This window comes from Zingiber officinale, chromosome 4A, assembly GCF_018446385.1.
Source record: "Zingiber officinale cultivar Zhangliang chromosome 4A, Zo_v1.1, whole genome shotgun sequence".
NCBI lineage: Eukaryota > Viridiplantae > Streptophyta > Magnoliopsida > Zingiberales > Zingiberaceae > Zingiber > Zingiber officinale.
In genome coordinates this window covers 32,958,706-32,979,395 of record NC_055992.1, presented here as the reverse complement: position 1 = coordinate 32,979,395, position 20,690 = coordinate 32,958,706, and positions in this window count along the sequence as shown.

Here is a 20,690-nt window from a genome sequence, read left to right as displayed (position 1 = left end):
GAATTCTAGGAAGACTGTAGACCAATCATAAAATGACCATAACTTTGCACTCGGTTGGAGTTTTGGGATGTTCTTTATACTGAAACGTAGCTAACATCAAGGTCTACAACTTTGCTTCAAATCCAACAGAGAAATAGCATTTTCTACCCATGCTAAATGTCATGGTCGTGCCTCCCAACTACGGGTTCATCTGGACCTCCGCCCAGACTACAGACCAAACTTTGAACCGCCATAAATTTCGGCTTAGTTGGAGCCAGGACTTGATCCAAGTATCAGATTGTAGATAATTTCAAGAGATACAATTTTGGTTCAAGGTGAATCACAAAAAACCTGGTTTAATGGGTGAAACACCTGGTTTACCGGACCCCTGTAATCTTGGTTTTTCTGGGCAGTTTGGAGGAGGTATAAAAGGGTCAAGAACCTCATTCTTTAAATCATCTTTGGTTTGGGACTTTGTCCCTCTCCTTGGGAAAGGGTTCTCCCCTTAGGGGGAAACCCTAGAGCTTCATTCACCTCCATCTCTTGATGATCCATCCATCTCCGGAGCAAGGAGGCATCCCTAAGACATCGGAAACATCAGCAAGCATCTCTTCTTCCCCTTCTTCTCACATCTAGGGTTATAAGTATGGTTTACTTTATGTTTTAGGGTCGTTCTTCCTTTGCAATGGAGTAGATCTCCTTTCTAGGATTAGAGAGTATTTGTGATGTGATGGAGATGTAAAACTATATGGATTTGCCATATTTTCTATTCAATGACTTGTTAATGCCTTGTTCATATTTGATGAAATGTGTGTGTGAAGCTTATATATATCTTTTGCATGTTTTATCAAATGGTTGTGTAGAATTGTTAATCCTATAGAGGGGATACCACATATTGTATGACCGAGGGACGTTAGTGACTGGTTGTCCCGCTAACGGACGTCTAGGGTATCACCTTGAAAGGAAAATCAAATCTCCACAAGGAAGTAGGGGATCGGTCATAATCACTATTTCTATTTCTATGTTATTGTGTGTTAGTGTGTTTCTGTGTTGTATGATCGAGGGACATTAGTGATAGGCTACCCCACTAACGGGCTTCATAGAAATCACTTCCATTTAGTAGAATAAGACATGGAGTAGAAGATCATGTCGACTTATCCACTACAGGGGAGAGTCGGTAGTGCATCTAACTTCCTACAAGAGCATGAATATAGAGGATAGGAACTAAGTAATCTATGTAACATCACCTAGCATCACAAGGAAACTAAAATCCTAGAATTGCACCTCAAACTATCTCTCACATCCTCTTAGCTCAACCCCACTTAAGATCCACCATCTCTTCTCTCTTCTCTTTCTCTTACTCTCTTTTTCAACTAATCTTACGTTTGTCTAGATAATTCACCGCGTGAAGTGAACTAGTGCTTAATCAATAGTCCCTGCGGATTCGATATCTTTTTATTACTAACGTCAAAATTGTACGCTTGCGGTTGCGTTAACAAGTCTTTGGCGTCGTTGCCTGGGACTATTTTCGATTAACATTAGTTGATTAGCATATGAGTTACTCTAGATATTTTTCTTTTTCTTTTTACATTTTCTTTCTTGTTTTCATTATGAATTTTATTTCTTGTCTTTAATTCTACATTTTTAGTTTTTCTTATAATTTTTTTTAGATATCTTGAGCACTAACATGTCAAGCAGGACTTCGAGAGAATTTTTTACACCCATGAGCACAAGAGCAAGATCTCCCATTGATGAAAATTATTAATCAGAAGATCACCAATTTGATTTCCTTTGTGGAGTGTGTGGTAGCACATCTCATCCAGCTGTTATTTGTCACTTCTTCCAAAAATATGCTTATACTCCAGAACTTCAGTTTTTACATATGAGCAAGTTCTTGATACTTATGACTATGATTGGGGAGATCATCAAATTCAGAACCTTCAACCCCAGTTAATTCCAGAGCAGAGTGAACAGTCACTATCCCAGCAACAAAACCCTGACGTGCCTCAACATGACAAGCAATTTTGGATGAACCATCAAAATTTGGACTACAAATGCATACAAAATGTTGAGCATTCTTCCCATGTGTATCAGAGTCTGTCAGAGTTTCAGGATGATTTTTCATTGGACATACCATATCATTCACAATCAGATGGGTTGATTGACTTAGAGGACTCTCAAAACCCAAATATTCCTACTCCAAGTCAGATGAAGACCACAACACAAGATTATGAAGAGCTAATGGTGTAATGGGGGATCCTAGCTTTACGAATATTACTATAAATTTCTAATAATGTTGTTCCTTCTATTAATAATTTTGATGTTAGTAGACTCTTCACTACTTATGATGAAGATGTGGTGGAAAAAAGTGTAGGGACATGTACTATGGAGGAAATGTCCCAAGGATCACCTCCTTTGGTCGCACAACCAATTGATACAACAGAATTTGTAAGAATGAAATTGGTTGATGATAAATGTGTAGGGACTTATGTAATGGAAGCAAAACCCCAAGAATCACCACTTTTAGAGGCACCACCACTCGAACCAGAGCTAGAACCACTACAAAATTCTGAAGAGGTCACATCCACTTGTTTAGAACTTTTAGGTACTTCTCAGCACTACAAGGTTAGTATTCTTAGTGATCTTTTAGAAAATTTTATGGAGGTACCTATGATTGATTTTGTTGGATGTGATTCCATTTCTTATAACTGCTTAACTAAACTTGGTATGGTTCTAGTTCTTACTTATTTAACATGTATGTGGGAGGTATGTTTTTCTTTTGGGTGTGTAGGTTTTCATGAGGTCGACAATTGGAAGCTCAATCTGAACCATCTCCGACCGCCGGAAAGCACTCTTAAGGAGATGAAGATGAAGAGAGCGGTGATACACTACATTATCCTTATAATGATAGCTCTCTTCATAATAACATGGGCCATTGGAAGCAAAGTTCAGAAGTTTCCCACTTCGGCAAGATTGCGATTTCAAAAGCCTAATAAGGGGTCGAGCTAATGACCTTAAACAAGCACTTCTTGGGAGGCAGCCCAAGTTCAATCTTATTTTCATTTTAGTTTTAGTTTCCTTCAAGTTCCTTTTTAGATTCTTTATCAATAAATCATACCCTCTACTTAATTTCTCTTGTCTATCATTGTTTATAGGACTCAAAGTTGTGGAAGAGTGTAAAATCATATATAGGGAATGTAACGACCACCCTTCTTACTACTACTACTCTCTAAGAGTGACCGTTACTTAACTACTAACTCTACTTAACCGGTGTGATTAAAAATCACATGGAAACCCTACCGAAAAATTTCGATAGAGTCTCCCCTGTACCGGTGACCATATTCAACAATACATGCAATATATACTCAGCCACAAGCGGCTGGAACACATATCAATCAACCACGCAGTATAATAAATCCAAAATAAAGAAAACAATACCACAACTCATCACACCATATCACAATTCTTCTACTATGTCCTAATCACATCAAAATATCATGTACTATCTCAAATACTTCTAACATAGCAAAAGACAAAAGAAACTAAATGCGGAAGCTTAATAATGAAATACAACTTCTTACTTCCTAATTTTCTTATCATCCTAAATAAAGAATTAATCTAGACAAATCCTTAACTAAGTCCCAAGGCTTCCATAGTCCTGGCATCACACATCCTTCGAACACCTCCTTGTCACCTTCCTTTCTATATCTTTTCCTTTCCTGTATCTGCAGTAAGAGGAAGTGCAATCTATAAGCAAAATTTGCTTAGTAAGCGCTATCTAACTCACAAAATCATGAATGTGCATGTATACGAAAAGAACTAGAAACTATATGCTCTAAAAAGAAATAAAGCATAAACATAACTGCTCATGTCAAACTAATAGCAAAGAAAAGTTAAGGAATCTACTCATGTAATTCTAATAGCTAATCATGCTACTCATCTAATAGGTAAACATGAAAACTATTCATCCACTAGATAAACATGGTAGAATAAAAAACTAAACTTACTGATCTTTATAACTATATGAAACTTATTTCATTTGTTCTAAGCTTATTCTTTTATACTTTTATACTTATGTGAAACTTATTTCTTTTATTCAAAAACTTATACTTATAATACTTCAAAATAATAATCAACTTCTTCTTGGGCCCAGGCGTAGTACCATCTTATGCGCGTTCCCTAATAGGTTGGGGTAGCGAGCCACCAATCCTAAAAGAGCAGACCTCGGTCTACCAGGGCCAAGACCTTGGAATTGGACACCTGGATTTGTTTAACGACAAACTCGGAAGTCGGGTACTAGCCTCTTCTTAAAAGTAAAATACTTATAATCTTAATTACTTCTTCTTTAAATGCCTTGGCATTTTAATAGGCACCTTATGTGCCAAAAATCCCTAAAGTCTTGACTTTGAGATCTACTTAAGGCCTTGGCCTTTTTCTTTCTTTTCTTTATCTTTCTTATAATTTTCTTTATCTTTCTTATGCATCTATGAATGAAACCAACTATGTAACACATAATCATGCATAAAATACAAAAGAAATCTGCACATACAATACTTATCAAAAATCTGCACTAATGCTTAACAGAAGTCTGCATACTAGCTTAATAAAAATCTGCATAATAGCTTAACAGAAATCTGCATACTAAGCTTATCAAAAATCTACATCTTAATACTTTATAAAATCTACATTGATCAACATGTAAATCTCTTTTCTCATCTTCTAAACTAAACTTCTATTCTGAACTTATTACTTGCATAACTAAATCACCCACATACTTCACACCTTTAGACTAAACTAACATCAATAATCGATACAGGAATTATCTTCCTAAATATAGAATCCATACTTACATCAATTGAAAGATTCAGAGAAGACTTCATACAGATTATTCTCATGGTATCACTGCATCCTAAATACTTTCCATTTACTAGGGTGGTCATTTGGCAGATCATTGTGATTACATGTAGATAGTTGGTAACTAGTACATTGTGTATCAAGATTTGTCATTGTATCCCAATATCCTTTACTTTGAGGTCAGTTGCCAATTTTTTTTCTCATAATGCTTGTTATATCAAGATCACTCTAATTAGCTTATTCAATGTACTAAATCTATACTGAGTGATCAAACAATGAATGCATGTGCTTCTATTCTTTTAATTAGTTGGAAAGGATTAAGTCATTTATGCATAGAGTTGGGTTCTCTATTGCTTCCTCTTTTCATATGTCAAATACTGATACTTGGACCCCCCACATTCTGTGTAAACACTCGAAGCCCCAATTGATTACATGTAAAAAAAATCTCTAGAATTAGAGGTCTTGAACACTTGGATATAGACCCTAATAAGATATAATACTCAAGTCTGAATATCATAGGTTTAGTTCACAATCATAATGACTTAGATCAACAATCTAACAATTCAAACACCTCAAGGAAAAGATGATACTGCTATTAAAGAGTTGATACATGATATACTGGAACCAGAACTTAATGGGTCTACACATTCTAAATTCTTTCCAACTAAATAAAGCATAAAGAAAAGTTGTTGCTGTTAAACGGGATTTACTAAGACAGAACTTGGGAGATCTACTTATTCTCAATTTGTTCCAACCAAGCAAAGCCTAAAGGACAAAATTGCTACTGCTACCACAGGTTGAAACGTAATATGAATCACTTCCAACAAAACAAAGCATAAGGAAAGAATTTGCTACTGCTAACTTTGATTTATTAAGAAATCTGTAACTGAAACACTATACTACGAGATCACTGAATCTAAAACCATATAACACTTATTTTCATTGTCTAGCAGTGAAAATCCGAAACCCTTAAACTCCATATGAACTGATCATGTCCATTAAGATCACCATAGAAAAACCTAACTCAAAATCGGAATTACCAATTATAGGGCCTGAAGAAAGAAAACAACCCTACGCCTAACCTAAACAACTCTTCTCCTTACTTTGAAGTTCGCGGCAGCAAACACACGAGCAACTTCACTGCACGCTTCAAAAATCAGAAGGAACAAGGAAACATCAATCGAATTCGAAACCACTCTTACCGTAGGTGAGTAAGCGACTTACATTGCGTTCTTAGACTCTCTACCGAAGGAGAAAAGGCTTCTAGGGTTCGGATAGCTCAAGTTTCCCGGCCTCTCCTTGCGCCTATAACTTCTTCTCGGTGAGAGGATCTCGGGAAGGTAAGGATCTCTCGGATGAACCTTGGCCGGCCGCTGGAAAACTATGGCCTAGCCACGACTTTGTCCTCCGCCCGAGAAGTCACCATCGTCGCCGTGTGAGAGAAGAAAAGGTGAGGAAGGAATTTAGGTTTTGTGATTAATCCCTAAGTTCTTCCTTTTAATACTCTAAGGTTTCTGTTAACTAGTACTACTTAAATATATTTCGATATAAGTTTAGTTAAGAAAAGTTCGGCTGGTTTGTTTGTGGGCTGCGTTCTGCTTAAGGCCCGGCTCCCGGGTTCGAAACTCGGCTGCAACCTATTTTCTTCTTATTATTGCTTACTATTAACTTCTATTACTTAAATAAAATTCTTCCTTTATTTTATCAAGTAACAACTGCTAGCCCAATTGGTTAGTTGGGTTTTTCTCGGGTCAAGGGTTGCTGGTTCGAGCCTCGGCTTGGACATTTTTTATTAAAACTTCTTTATTTTGGTAAAAATACCAAACGACCTCCAAAAATTACATAAAAATACTCTAAAAATTTCTAAAAATCTCTAGAATTTTTCTAAAACATTTCTAGATTTTAATAAGGTCTTTTAGGACTCCAAATCATGAAATTTGGGGTGTTACAATCCTCCCTACCTTATAAAAAGTTCGTCCTCGAACTTAGACTAATTCTGGATATTTCTATCTTATACTATCCTTTACTAGTGGTACTTCTTTGTGTCTTAATCTCTTAACATCTCGATCCTCTAGTATTCTTCTCGCATCGTACCCATTAGTGGTCTTTGAAAGATTTGATATCTTCTCTATCCTTTCTAAACCCACTTAGATATATAGATAAAAGAGAAATAAAACTTCTATCTTACTAAAGCGCATACAAGAAAATACCCTATACTGCAAATAATAAAGAAAGCATAAAAGAAAATTAAATACTTTCTTACTTAAAGACGGCAATGATGGTGCTGATGTGTGATGCTGGAGAATGGGAACTGCTCTGATACCAACTGTAACGACCACCCTTCTTACTACTACTACTCTCTAAGAGTGATCGTTACTTAACTACTAACTCTACTTAATCGGTGTGATTAAAAATCACATGGAAACCCTACCGAAAAATTTCGGCAGAGTCTCCCCTGTACCGGTGACCATATTCAACAATATATGCAATATATACTCAGCCACAAGCGGCTGGAACACATATCAATCAACCACGCAGTATAATAAATCCAAAATAAAGAAAACAATACCACAACTCATCACACCATATCACAATTCATCTACTATGTCCTAGTCACATCAAAATATCATGTACTATTTCAAATACTTCTAACATAGCAAAAGACAATAGAAACTAAACGCGGAAGCTTAATAATGAAATACAACTTCTTACTTCCTAATTTTCTTATCATCCTAAATAAAGAATTAATCTAGACAAATCCTTAACTAAGTCCCAAGGCTTCCATAGTCCTGGCATCACACATCCTTCGAACACCTCCTTGTCGCCTTCCTTTCTATATCTTTTCCTTTCCTGTATCTGCAGTAAGAGGAAGTGCAATCTATAAGCAAAATTTGCTTAGTAAGCGCTATCTAACTCACAAAATCATGAATGTGCATGTATACGAAAAGAACTAGAAACTATATGCTCTAAAAAGAAATAAAGCATAAACATAACTGCTCATGTCAAACTAATAGCAAAGAAAAGCTAAGGAATCTACTCATGTAATTCTAATAGCTAATCATGCTACTCATCTAATAGGTAAACATGAAAACTACTCATCCACTAGATAAACATGGTAGATTAAAGAACTAAACTTACTGATCTTCAGAACTATATGAAACTTATTTCATTTGTTCTAAGCTTATTCTTTTATACTTTTATATTTATGTGAAACTTATTTCTTTTGTTCAAAAACTTATACTTATAATACTTCAAAATAATAATTAACTTCTTCTTGGGCCCAGGCGTAGTACCATCTTATGCGCATTCCCTAATAGGTTGGGGTAGCGAGCCACCAATCCTAAAAGAGCATACCTCGGTCTACCAGGGCCAAGACCTCAGAATTGGACACCTGGATTTGTTTAACGACAACCTCGGAAGTCGAGTACTAGCCTCTTCTTAAAAGTAAAATACTTATAATCTTAATTACTTCTTCTTTATTTGCCTTGGCATTTTAATAGGCACCTTGTGTGCCAAAAATCCCTAAAGTCTTGACTATGGGATCTACTTAAGGTCTTGGCCTTTTTCTTTCTTTTCTTTATCTTTCTTATACTTTTCTTTATTTTTCTTATGCATCTATGAATGAAACTAACTATGTAACACATAATCATGCATAAAATACAAAAGAAATCTGCACATACAATACTTATCAAAAATCTGCACTAATGTTTAACAGAAGTCTGCATACTAGCTTAATAAAAATCTGCATAATAGCTTAACAGAAATCTGCATACTAAGCTTATCAAAAATCTGCATCTTAATACTTTATAAAATCTACATTGATCAACATGTAAATCTCTTTTCTCATCTTCTAAACTAAACTTCTATTCTGAACTTATAACTTGCATAACTAAATCACCCACATACTTCACACCTTTAGACTAAACTAACCTCAATAATCGGTACAGGAATTATCTTCCTAAATATAGAATCCAAACTTACATCAATTGAAAGATTCAGAGAAGACTTCATACAGATTATTCTCATGGTATCACTGCATCCTAAATACTTTCCATTTACTAGGGTGGTCATTTGGCAGATCATTGTGATTACATGTAGATAGTTGGTAACTAGTACATTGTGTATTAAGATTTGTCATTGTATCCAAATATCCTTTACTTTGAGGTCAGTTGCCAATTTTTTTTCTCATAATGCTTGTTATATCAAGATCACTCTAATTAGCTTATTCAATGTACTGAATATACATTGAGTGATCAAACAATGAATGCATGTGCTTCTATTCTTTTAATTAGTTGGAAAGGATTAAGTCATTTATGCATAGAGTTGAGTTCTCTATTGCTTCCTCTTTTCATATGTCAAATACTGATACTTGGACCCCCACATTCTGTGTAAACACTCGAAGCCCCAATTGATTACATGTAAAAAAAATCTCTAGAAATAGAGGTCTTGAACACTTAGATATAGACCCCAATGAGATATAATACTCAAGTCTGAATATCATAGGTTTAGTTCACAATCATAATGACTTAGATCAACAATCTAACAATTCAAACACCTCAAGGAAAAGATGATACTGCTATTAAAGAGTTGATACATGATATACTAGAACCAGAACTTAATGGGTCTACACATTCTAAATTCTTTCCAACTAAATAAAGCATAAAGAGAAGTTGTTGCTGTTAAATGGGATTTACTAGGACAGAACTTGGGAGATCTACTTATTCTCAATTTGTTCCAACCAAGCAAAGCCTAAAGGACAAAATTGCTACTGCTACCACAGGTTGAAACGTAATATGAATCACTTCCAACAAAACAAAGCATAAGGAAAGAATTTGCTACTGCTAACTTTGATTTATTAAGAAATATGTAACTGAAACACTATACTATGAGATCACTGAATCTAAAACCATATAACACTTATTTTCATTGTCTAGCAGTGAAAATCCGAAACCCTTAAACTCCATATGAACTGATCATGTCCATTAAGATCACCATAGAAAAACCTAACTCAAAATCAGAATTACCAATTATAAGGCCTGAAGAAAGAAAACAACCCTACGCCTAACCTAAACAACTCTTCTCCTTACTTTGAAGTTCGCGGCAGCAAACACACGAGCAACTTCACAGCACGCTTCAAAAATCGGAAGGAACAAGGAAACATCAATCGAATTCGAAACCACTCTTACCGCAGGTGAGTAAGCGACTTACATTGCGTTCTTAGACTCTCTACCGACGGAGAAAAGGCTTCTAGGGTTCGGATAGCTCGAGTTTCCCGGCCTCTCCTTGCACCTATAGCTTCTTCTCGGTGAGAGGATCTCGGGAAGGTGAGGAGCTCTCGGATGAACCTTGGCCGGCTGCCGAAAAACTATGCCCTAGCCGCGACTTTGTCCTCCGCCCGAGAAGTCGCCGTCGTCGCCGCATGAGAGAAGAAAAGGTGAGGAAGGAATTTAGGTTTTGTGATTAATCCCTAAGTTCTTCCTTTTAATACTCTAAGGTTTCTGTTAACTAGTACTACTTAAATATATTTCGATATAAGTTTAGTTAAGAAAAGTTCGGCTGGTCTGTTGGTGGGCTACGTTCTGCTTAAGGCCTGGCTCCCGGGTTCGAAACTCGGCTGCAACCTATTTTCTTCGTATTATTTCTTACTATTTACTTCTATTACTTAAATAAAATTCTTCCTTTATTTGATCAAGTAACAACTGCTAGCCCAGTTGGTTAGTCGGGTTTTGCTCGGGTCAAGGGTTGCCGGTTCGAGCCTCGGCTTGGACATTTTTTGTCAAAACTTCTTTCTTTTGGTTAAAATACCAAACGACCTCCAAAAATTGCATAAAAATACTCTAAAAATTTCTTAAAATCTCTAGAATTTTTCTAAAACATTTCTAGATTTTAATAAGGTCTTTTAGGACTCCAAATCATGAAATTTGGGGTGTTACAGGGAAGTTTCTTTAAAATATGAATGTCAATCATTTAGAGCTCATCACTTGGTAACTTCTCTAAACTTCATAAATCTCCTCCATATATATCATTTCTAGTTTTCATTGGGACAATGAAAAGTTTAAGTCTGAGGGATGCATTAGATGATGCATTTGGTTTAGTTTAGTTTTTGCTTATTTCTTTTTGCATAATAAAATTTTTACTAGTTGCATCATTCATCACATTATGACTGCTTGTTCCTTAATGCAAAATACTAGCATGCTTGTTCTAGATTTATGTGGTTTATGTGTTACTTATTGTGCTAGTATGTTTAGTGATCTATCTTTTTCTATCTATAATAGCATGAAGTGAGTAATATTTTTATTGTAAGAGTTTAAGTATTGACCTTGTTTTAAGACCTCTATACACTTTGCCTAGTTTTGATGGTAGAAAACTCTAAAAATAGTCATGATTCATAGAACTTGATTAGTACTAGTGTTTTCATGGTGATTTCTCAAACTACATTTTGGTTACTGGATGATGCTCGAATCATGTCAGCTCATTTGGAAAAATCAAAATATCCCAATATTTGCATTTATGTGCATTTGTGTTCAAGTGTTGCATCTTGCAATCACTTAGAAAAAAATGATGATGAAAAAAAAAATGAATGAATAAGGGATATAAAAAATAGTTGTCGTGAGTTGAAACTAGCAAGTTACCCCTTTGAGACTGAGTTAGGTTATTTGATATATAACTGCTATGTTTCTCTTGATATCGAGCACGCCTTTGAGACCATGGGTAGATTGTCGAGGATGAACCAAGCGTGTGGCAGGTAAGTGCCTATCGCCAGAAGCATAAGGAACACAGTTTTATAATGACTTGACTAGGCTTAGGGATTGATACTTGATAAATTTAGGCCACTACTGCACTGAGCACGGAGAACTACTACTTAGGTTATACTCAAACTACTTTTGTATCTTACTCGTCAATGAAATCATTTGATAGGATTACATTGACTTGCTAGAGATTATGATGCACTATTTAACCACATGAGTTTAGATGCAGTTTTTGCTTGAGGACAAGCAAAGGTTTAAGTCTGGGGGTGTAATGTGCGTAGATTATATACACTTTTATGCATGTTTGGACACACATCTACTTGTATTTCATTAGCATAATCTATGTTTATTGTGTTGGGGACCGTTGGTGGTCGGCTAGAGGAGAGGGGTTGAATAGCCTTGCATAATATAAAAATAAAACCCTTCTCAGACTTTAAAAGAATACTTGTGTAAATTAAATAAAGAAAGAAACTAAAAAGATGAGGCTCACGAATTTGACTTAATTACAATCGGAGAGGTTATTAATCCAAGGAATGGATCATACTAAGTATCTCCTTCAGGTGGAGAAGCCTCTTACAGCAGTGAAAGCATAGAAATGAGAAGCTAAACTAAAAAAAGAGCGCATAAGTGTTGTAATGCTAATTGCTTGTTTTGATTGAAAAGCTTCTGAACCAAGGCTATATTTATAGCCTTGGTCGGGGCGCCTGGAGGGTTCCAAGTACCAAGAAGGGGATAAAACTTTATCCCCTTCGTAACATATCACAGTCAAATCATGATCTGGTCAAAGTTGGGTTCCGGATGCCCGGAATCGCTCCGGGCACCCGGACCACTAAAGTCAATAAGGTTGACTTTTTCTAATCCAGGCCCTCTGCTCTAGTGTCACTTGCCTTGATCTGGGCCTTCTGCTCCAGCTCCGCTTGCTTGGGTAATTTTGGGCAATCGAAAATAAAGCTCACCTGAACCCAATTTCGGCCTTCTCGAGCAACCTTCCGCTCTGACTTCTCTTCCCTTGGAAATGTCGCGCGCTTCCTTCTCGTCCACCCGCGTACTCTTACGTAGCACCTCGTCCCTCGTACACACCGAGCTCGTCGACTCTCTCCCGTGCCTTCCTTCTCACTAGCTGCGTCTTTTGCTGGACTTCTTGTGTTCCTAAGCTCCTGCACACTTAGACATTTTTGCAAAATATTTTTTGAAACATTTCCAAGTAAGAAAAATATTTGAAAAAACTTTTTTAAAGCATTAAGTAATCTCAATTTAATGCTTTATCAGTTAGTCAATTAAACATTTTATTTCAATATTTTAGCTTCCAGGCTGTGGTGAGGCACTAGGCCTTCTTGATTATTGGATCATCAACCACTTCTAGACAAAGCCTCATACAGAAATTAAATATTGAATGAACTCTCTGAAAGCCCTAAAATTTTTAATTAAGATAAAACTTTGGAACCCAATAAAGATTCCTTCCGATTGGGTTAACTAGTAATTTCTTTGGAATGTATTTCTCAGAAATTTTCCTAATTTGTCCTTTATGATATCTAAAGTACCAATTTAGACTGTTAAATTTTCTATAACTTGTATTAGATGAGCATGCAAGATTTTTTAAGTTATTTATTTCTTTTTGTAAATTATCATTTTCTAATTTTACTTTGTCAAACTCTTCTTGTAACACCCCTAGAAAGCCTAGATAAAGTAAGGGCAATGAGAGTACGAATGTAATGAAAAGAATGTGTAGATAGTCTACGTTGAATGTTACGATGGGAAGGATTTAGATGATTAAAAACTTTATGAAAGAAAATAAAGTTGAGAATATAAAGTTCTATACATGATTTATAATGCAAGGAATTAATGTAAACAAAAGAGATATGAGATATTATATATGCATGTATGAAATATTTATGCATAATGCATATACATGAATTATTTTGTACAAAAATATGTTAGGAGAAGGATTTGATCCTTGGTTCTCTTGTGGATGCATGCATGTGTTAACCAAGTGTGATAGGAGTGAATATTGTAAAAGGAGAGATGGGAATTATAATTAAAGGAAAGAAAGGAGAGAAATTAAGAGAAAGAAAAGAGAGAAACTCAAGAAGCATTTCTCTAGCATATTCTTTCTCATTAAGAGGAGAAGTAAATGAGGAGGATGAATCAAGTCAAGTTTTCCTCCCTCACTTTAGTATAAATAGGCATGGAGGCTCCATCCTCAACTCACTCTCCTCCTCTCCTCCATTTGTGCCGAGCACTCTTCCTCCCTCTTTCCTCTTGTTGCCGAGAGCAACAACTCTCCCCTTCTTTCTTTCTTTTTGTTGCCGAGCAACACAAGAGGAAGAAGCCTCCTCTTCTTCCTCCTCCTCTCCACCAAAGACCTAGCCACTTCTTCCTCCATTGGTGCCGAGCAAAGCAAGCAAGGAAGAAAGGTCCACAAGCAAGTTCTCAACTCTAGGAAACTTAAGCAAAGAAGGTAAGCTTCCCCTCACCTGCGGTACAAGGCTTTCATGTGATTTTCGGATTCTTTTTCTATGCCTTGAAAGAAAGTTTTCCCCTATGTTTGTATACATATATGATGCATGATCAGAGGTGTATGTAACCCTAGAATTTCAATCAAAAATATTGTAAATAGGTTAGGAAAATTATTGTCTAACCAAACTAGTGCAAGTTTCCCTCTATGAAATGCTAAGGACCTTCCTATGGTTTCCTTGCTTGGAAGTTGATTGGAACCAAAAGAACCCCACTCTCATGTTTCAGCCAAGAAAGAATTTAGGGTTAGGAGGACCTTGAATTTAAAATAACTATGCTTATATGACATGATATAAAGTTCTTAAGAGTTGTATACTTGTATGTTGAAAGAAACTCATGAACCTTACTCTTAATATTTCGGCCATGGTAAGGTGATAGTTTAGAGAAGCTTAAACAAAATTCTAATATGTTCAATGACCTCTGTGATATTATGTTATGAAAGATGATTAATACTCTCATGTTTAATTGGAATGTAGAAAATTAGTTACATGATTTATGACATGTAAGATCACAAGAGTCCTAGCTTGTTTATGATCCAACCTTGTGTATGATGTTCTTAGTAAATCTTGCTATGAAATTTACTTAGGTTTCCCATGCTTTAGGCCACTTAAAGGAAGTTTATATTCTATGAATTTCGGCCAAGTAAGGTTTAAAGGACCTAGAGGCCTTGGAAATGAAACCTAAGGGGTTAAAAGTACTTCTTATGAAAACTTGATAATGTGTGAATGTGATACATGTTTGTATGACCTAAATGAATCATTATGTGTTCGGCCATGAAGGGATAGATGCCCTAGAAACCCTAGAACAAAAATTAAATATGTCTATGCCATGCTGTATGAAAATGATATGATAATAAGTTGGAATGCATGATTGCTTTAGTTACGAAATGATATGCATAATGAAGTTATATTATGAAATATGTAATGATGTGTTATAGCATAGAAAATGCTATACATAATGAAAAGAAATGAAGTTATGTTATGATATGCGATAGCATAGAAAATGCTATACATAATGAAAAGAAATGAAAAAGAATAAATGCATGAAAGATTGTTAAGGACATGATATAATAGTTATGCATGATAAGTTATTTTTATGGTTTGTACCAAGGGTGGGCTCCGTAAACGCCCCGGGGTAGATGGAGTAAGACTCGGGCCTCGTCAGTAATGGGCCTTTGAGTGCCCTAGGTCGATGGAGTAAGACTCGGGCCTAGTATGTATGCATGGTAGGGCTCAAGACTTGCTACCTTGGACCTACGCATTAAGTATGTGGTACAAACCGGGATCCCAAATGATGATGATATTAATTTCAAGTACTATTAAGTATAAGTTTTCAAATTCACGATGTATTGCCTACATTCATATGTGCTTGAATTATATGATGATATGATATAATGTCATGTGATATTATGATATGAATATGATGCCCTTGTATGTCTCATGGTTGTGATTTATTTGTTTTATGATATGATATTCATGCTTCTATGAAATGATATGTGAATAAGAAATATGCATGATATGTTTGAATAGAATGATATGTTATGTTATGATTAGTTGAGACGATGATATGTTGATCCATTCTTGATATACGATGATTCTCGGTTTTAGTGAGTAGGAAAGGAACTTACTGAGCCATGAGTGCTCATAGCTTACTTTCCTTGTACCGCAGATAAAAGAGAAAGCTGGATGTACAACGGAGCAGCAGGAGGAGCAGATAGTGATGTGTGTGGTGGTGGCTCGGCAAGAACGATTCGGACAAATTAATATTTTTAGTTATAAGTTCAATATATGCACATTTGAACAAATCAGAATATGTGATATTATGCTTAATAAATTAAATTCTTTAAAGTTTTTATTCTTCCGCTGTTATAACTAAAGCATGTACGTAAGTAGTATAAGAACGTAGCGCCGCCTTTGGTTGGGTAAGGAGGGTGGGCGTTACACTTCTAACGAGTAAGATTTAGCTAGAATTAGTTTTAAATTTTTAATCTCTTTTTCTAATTTGCAGCAATCTTTAGTTAATACTTTAGCAAACTTAAATAATTTATCAGGAGGAAGAGATCGTACCTGACTTACCTTATCGATCTCGTTATCCGTGGCTCACCCTGAACTGCTATTTTCTTCCGATGTAGCTCCCCATTCATCGATGCTCTTGATGCTCATTTCGAACGAGCTTGAATCATAGTCCTTGTCTTGATGACTTGCCAGTAATGCAAGTCCGGAGAAGGCCTCAACTTCCGATTCTAACGACGTATCATCCTATGTCGCTTTTAGTGTCTTGAACTTGTTTGTTTGGACAGACTTCTTTCCTTTGTCCTTGTCCTTGTTCCTTAGCTTGGGTAGTTGTCTTTGATGTTCCCTTCTTCATTGCAGTGGTAGCACCTAATTGTCCTTTTCTTTCTACCCTACGGATGGTTAGTTTTACTTAAATTAAACAACTTTTTAAAGTGTCTTACCATCATTACCATTTCCTCGTCATCGAGAGAACATTCTGACTCATGTTCATCTCTCGTTGCCTTGAGGGCGATGTTGTGCTTTGGCTCCTTTGTACTTGCACATCTCTATTCATGCACTTCAAACATAGAAAATAATTCTTCTAAGGTAATAGTTTCTAAGTCATTAAAGATATAAAAAACATCTACTAGTGAAGCCCATTTCGTATTCCTAGGGAATACATTTAACGTGTACCTTAGTGAATCTCGGTTACTTACCTTTTCTCCGAGATTTGATAGTTCGGTGATGAACTCCTTAATTATCTAGTGAAGATATGCAATTGTTTCATCATCTTCAAGCCTAGGTTAGTCAGCTGGTTGCGAAGTAAGTCCCGTCTCGCGAGCTTGGCTTCGGACGTCCCTTCGTATAGTTCAAGGAACTTCTCCCAAAGCTCCTTTGCTGAGTCATAGTTGCTGATCCGATTGACTTCTTGTGGTGGAAGGATGCTCAACAGATGGAACTCTACTTTGTCATTTGCCACATAGTCGGCCTACTCCTTTTTCATCCATTGGTATTTTTCCTTATCCTTCGGTGTAATTAAACTGAATTCCATTATTAGAAGTAAATCAAAATCAATTTTAAAAAATACCTGCATTCACTTTTTCCAGCTAGCAAACTCCCCCTAGAACTTTGGCGGGTATATGCTTGGTCCGGCCATCGTCTTTGCTATTGGAATGTATACTAAAAGCCTAGCTTTTTGTATAAACATTTACTTAGAAATAAGAATCATATTGGTCAAATATCTACATTTATAAGCTAAGTGTAGTTGTTCAATTAATTTATATTGTAGATAACATAGTGTGTGGTGTCACACACAGAAGATAATGTTATTGTTGGATCGAGAAGCGCTAGAGGGGTGGGGGAGAATAGCGCTCGCGGCTTTCTCACTTTTCGAATTCGTACGAGTAAAAACAAACGCAGTGGAATTAAAGAACAAGCAGATGAACATAGTGGATTTACTTCGTTCGGAGCCTGTGATGACTCATACTCAAAGGCCCGCGATCCTTGATCGCTTTCCGCGGACAACAACTATAAGCACGAGAATTATTACAATCTACATACAAATTAAAACAGTAATTAAAAATATCGACAACACTTAGAGAATATGAATTCTGGAGCTCAGGGTCGTCGGAAGGTAGTCGCAGCACTTCGGGAACCTTTTGTTAGCAGCTAATCGTGTATAGGGATCGCTTAGAATGCTTGTGATGAGTTGTTGGTCGAGATCCCTTATAAAGGGTGTTCAAGGTGCCTTCCACTGTTCACCAAGGTGCCTTGAATGAGCCGAGTCAGCCGCGGAGATAAGCGCTGAACTGCTCAAACCTTATCAGGTTCAAGGCGCCTTCAGCCTCTCCAAGGCGCCTTCATCAAGCTGTCCAAGGCGCCTTGGCTTCCTTCAATGCGCCTCCAAGCTTGCTTCGCAGCCAGCTCAGGTTTTGCACCCGAGGCGCCTCCAAGCTCCATGGAGACGCCTCTGTACTGTTCATCCGAGGCCAATTTTGCACTTTGGTCCCTGCAAGATATGTTTAAACACAAAAATACCCTGCAGCACAAAGTTAGCTCATAACACATAAGTGATAGTATAAAATTGAAAGTTTGACAGTCTCTAGACTGTCCGAGTCTGACTTCATGTTTCCAACCGAAAACCCTAGGTCGACCCGACGCCTACTGTTCCTTCTACGGGAAACGCATCCTCACCTACTCCACTCAGGAGATTTACCTGCTGCCAGTGCGATCTTCCAGATCGACTGGACTTTTTCTCAGCACTCAAAGCTTCCGGACTTTCTGCTGGACATCCGCTTCCCGGCTAGTCCAGTCTTTCACTTGGTTCGCGACACCAGGACTTTCCACCTAGGGTTACCACCCCCTAGGACTTTTGCCTGAAGCCTTCGACCTACCAAGACTTTTCGCATAGGGTTACCACCCCCTTGACCTAGGGTTACCACCCCCTAGAGTTTTTACTTTGCCTAACCACAGTTAGGTCTTTTCCTGAAACGCTAAACAAATTTGTTAGATCACTAAACATCTTAACTTTGAATCCTTTGCCATTATCAAAATACGAGTTCGATCGTCGGATGCTTCCCGCACCAACAATCTCCTCCTTTTTGATTATGGCAACTCAAATTCAAAGTTAAGTAAACAAATATGCAAGTAAAGCAAGCATAAATAAAAAAAAATTTAAGGCGAGCAAAAATGATCTTGTAAAGCTCCCCCTTAAGTATTACTCCCCCTTTAAATAATATTTTGTGATTAATTTTGAATTGGCTACTTTTGAATTGGCTACTCTCCCCCTTTGCCATATATCATAAATAAGTAATGGAATACGTAGTTTTGGTAGAATGATTTTCTAAACATTTAGCATTTTATAAGTGATTTCATCGTTTAGCTAAGTGAAACACAATAAGTAAGGGAGATTGACTTAGCTTAATGTTTGAAAACACCTTTTAAACAATTTGAAAATATTCTTCAAAATTGACTAAAGTATCTGCTAAGAGATTTGAAGTCACTTAGCTAAGTCTTTTGCAACTGTTTTAGTTAAAAAACATTGAATTTTGAAAATATAGCTTAAGTAAAAACTTAGCTTAACTTGAATAACTTAATTTTGAAAATAGGGGTAAAATTAAGAAATTGTGAATATTTAGAAAAAGAGGGGAGTAGCTAAAAATTGAAGTTAATCAGTTGGTCCTTAAGTCCAAGCATGAGTCAAATTAAAGAAATTTTAAATTATCAAATATGATTTGGTAGGTATTAGAACCCTAAAATACAAGCATGTTTAATCTTAATAGATCCATTTCCTTCACTAACTATCTAACCTGTAGCTACTTGCTGATTGCCTAGAGGACAGCAACTTTCACTTGGTTAGTCGAGTTAAGTCATTTAGTCCAGTTAGATTTGATTAAGACTGGAAGACTTGATTGGATTACTGTAAATAGAGTATTTAACGCCCAGACCCATATTGATGTACAGAAATAAGCATTCTTGAGTCCAGGCTGTACCCTATGCATCTCACGCCGTTCTATGTTTTACAAACACAAGCAAGGTATACCTAGGTGTTTGTGAGATGCTCTGGCTTAAGTCTAGGGGAACATGATATCTAGGGGGAAAACCTAGGCTAAGTCCAACTTTTGAAAAATCTAAAAAATAGGGATTTTGAAATAAATATTTTCCTAGAATTTTTTTTTTAAAATGATAATAGTTTTGAAGTAGGATAATGAGTTTGAAAGGTAATTCTTATTCTACCCAACACATTCCTATTTGTCTTCTAAGTGAGCTGAACTCAAGTTCAAGTAAGGGTTTTGTGAAGATGTCAGCTAGGTTTGATTTTGACTCAACATAGTTGAGTGCAATATCACCCTTAGCTACATGATCCCTTACAAAATGGTGCTTCACTTCTATATGTTTTGTTCTTGAGTGATGAATTGGGGTTTTCGTTAGATTTATTGAACTTATATTATCAATTGAGATTTTTGTTTTATGATATTCTAGTTGATAGTCTTTAAGAGTATGCATCATCCATAGAAATTATGATGCGCATTCACCTAAGGCTATATATTCGGCTTCAGTGGTAGATAAAGCAACACAGTGTTGCTTTCTACTTGACCAACTTACTAGGCATTGTCCTAGAAATTGACAACTACCGCTTGTGCTTTTTCTATCTAGCTTGCATCCGACATAGTCTGAGTCAGAATAGCCGGTTAGGTCAAGAGTGCCAGATCTAGGGTACCATAGTCCTACATTTAGAGTTCCTTTAACATACCTAAGGATTCTTTTGACAAGGGTTAAGTGAGACTCTTTTGCACAAGATTGATATTGTGCACACATACCTACTGCGAAAATTATGTCTGGTCGACTCGCAGTAAGGTACAGTACACTTCCTATCGCACTTCGATAGTATTTCAAATCTACTGGTTTACCTTCTATGTCTGAGTCAATTTTAGCATTAGTAGTCATTGGTATACTAATTATCTTTGAATTCTCCATGCCAAATTTTTTAATTAATTCTTTAGCATATTTAGTTTGATAAACATAAATATCATCTTTAGTTTGCTTAATTTGTAAGCCCAAGAAAAAATTTAGTTCTCCAACCATACTCATTTCAAATTCA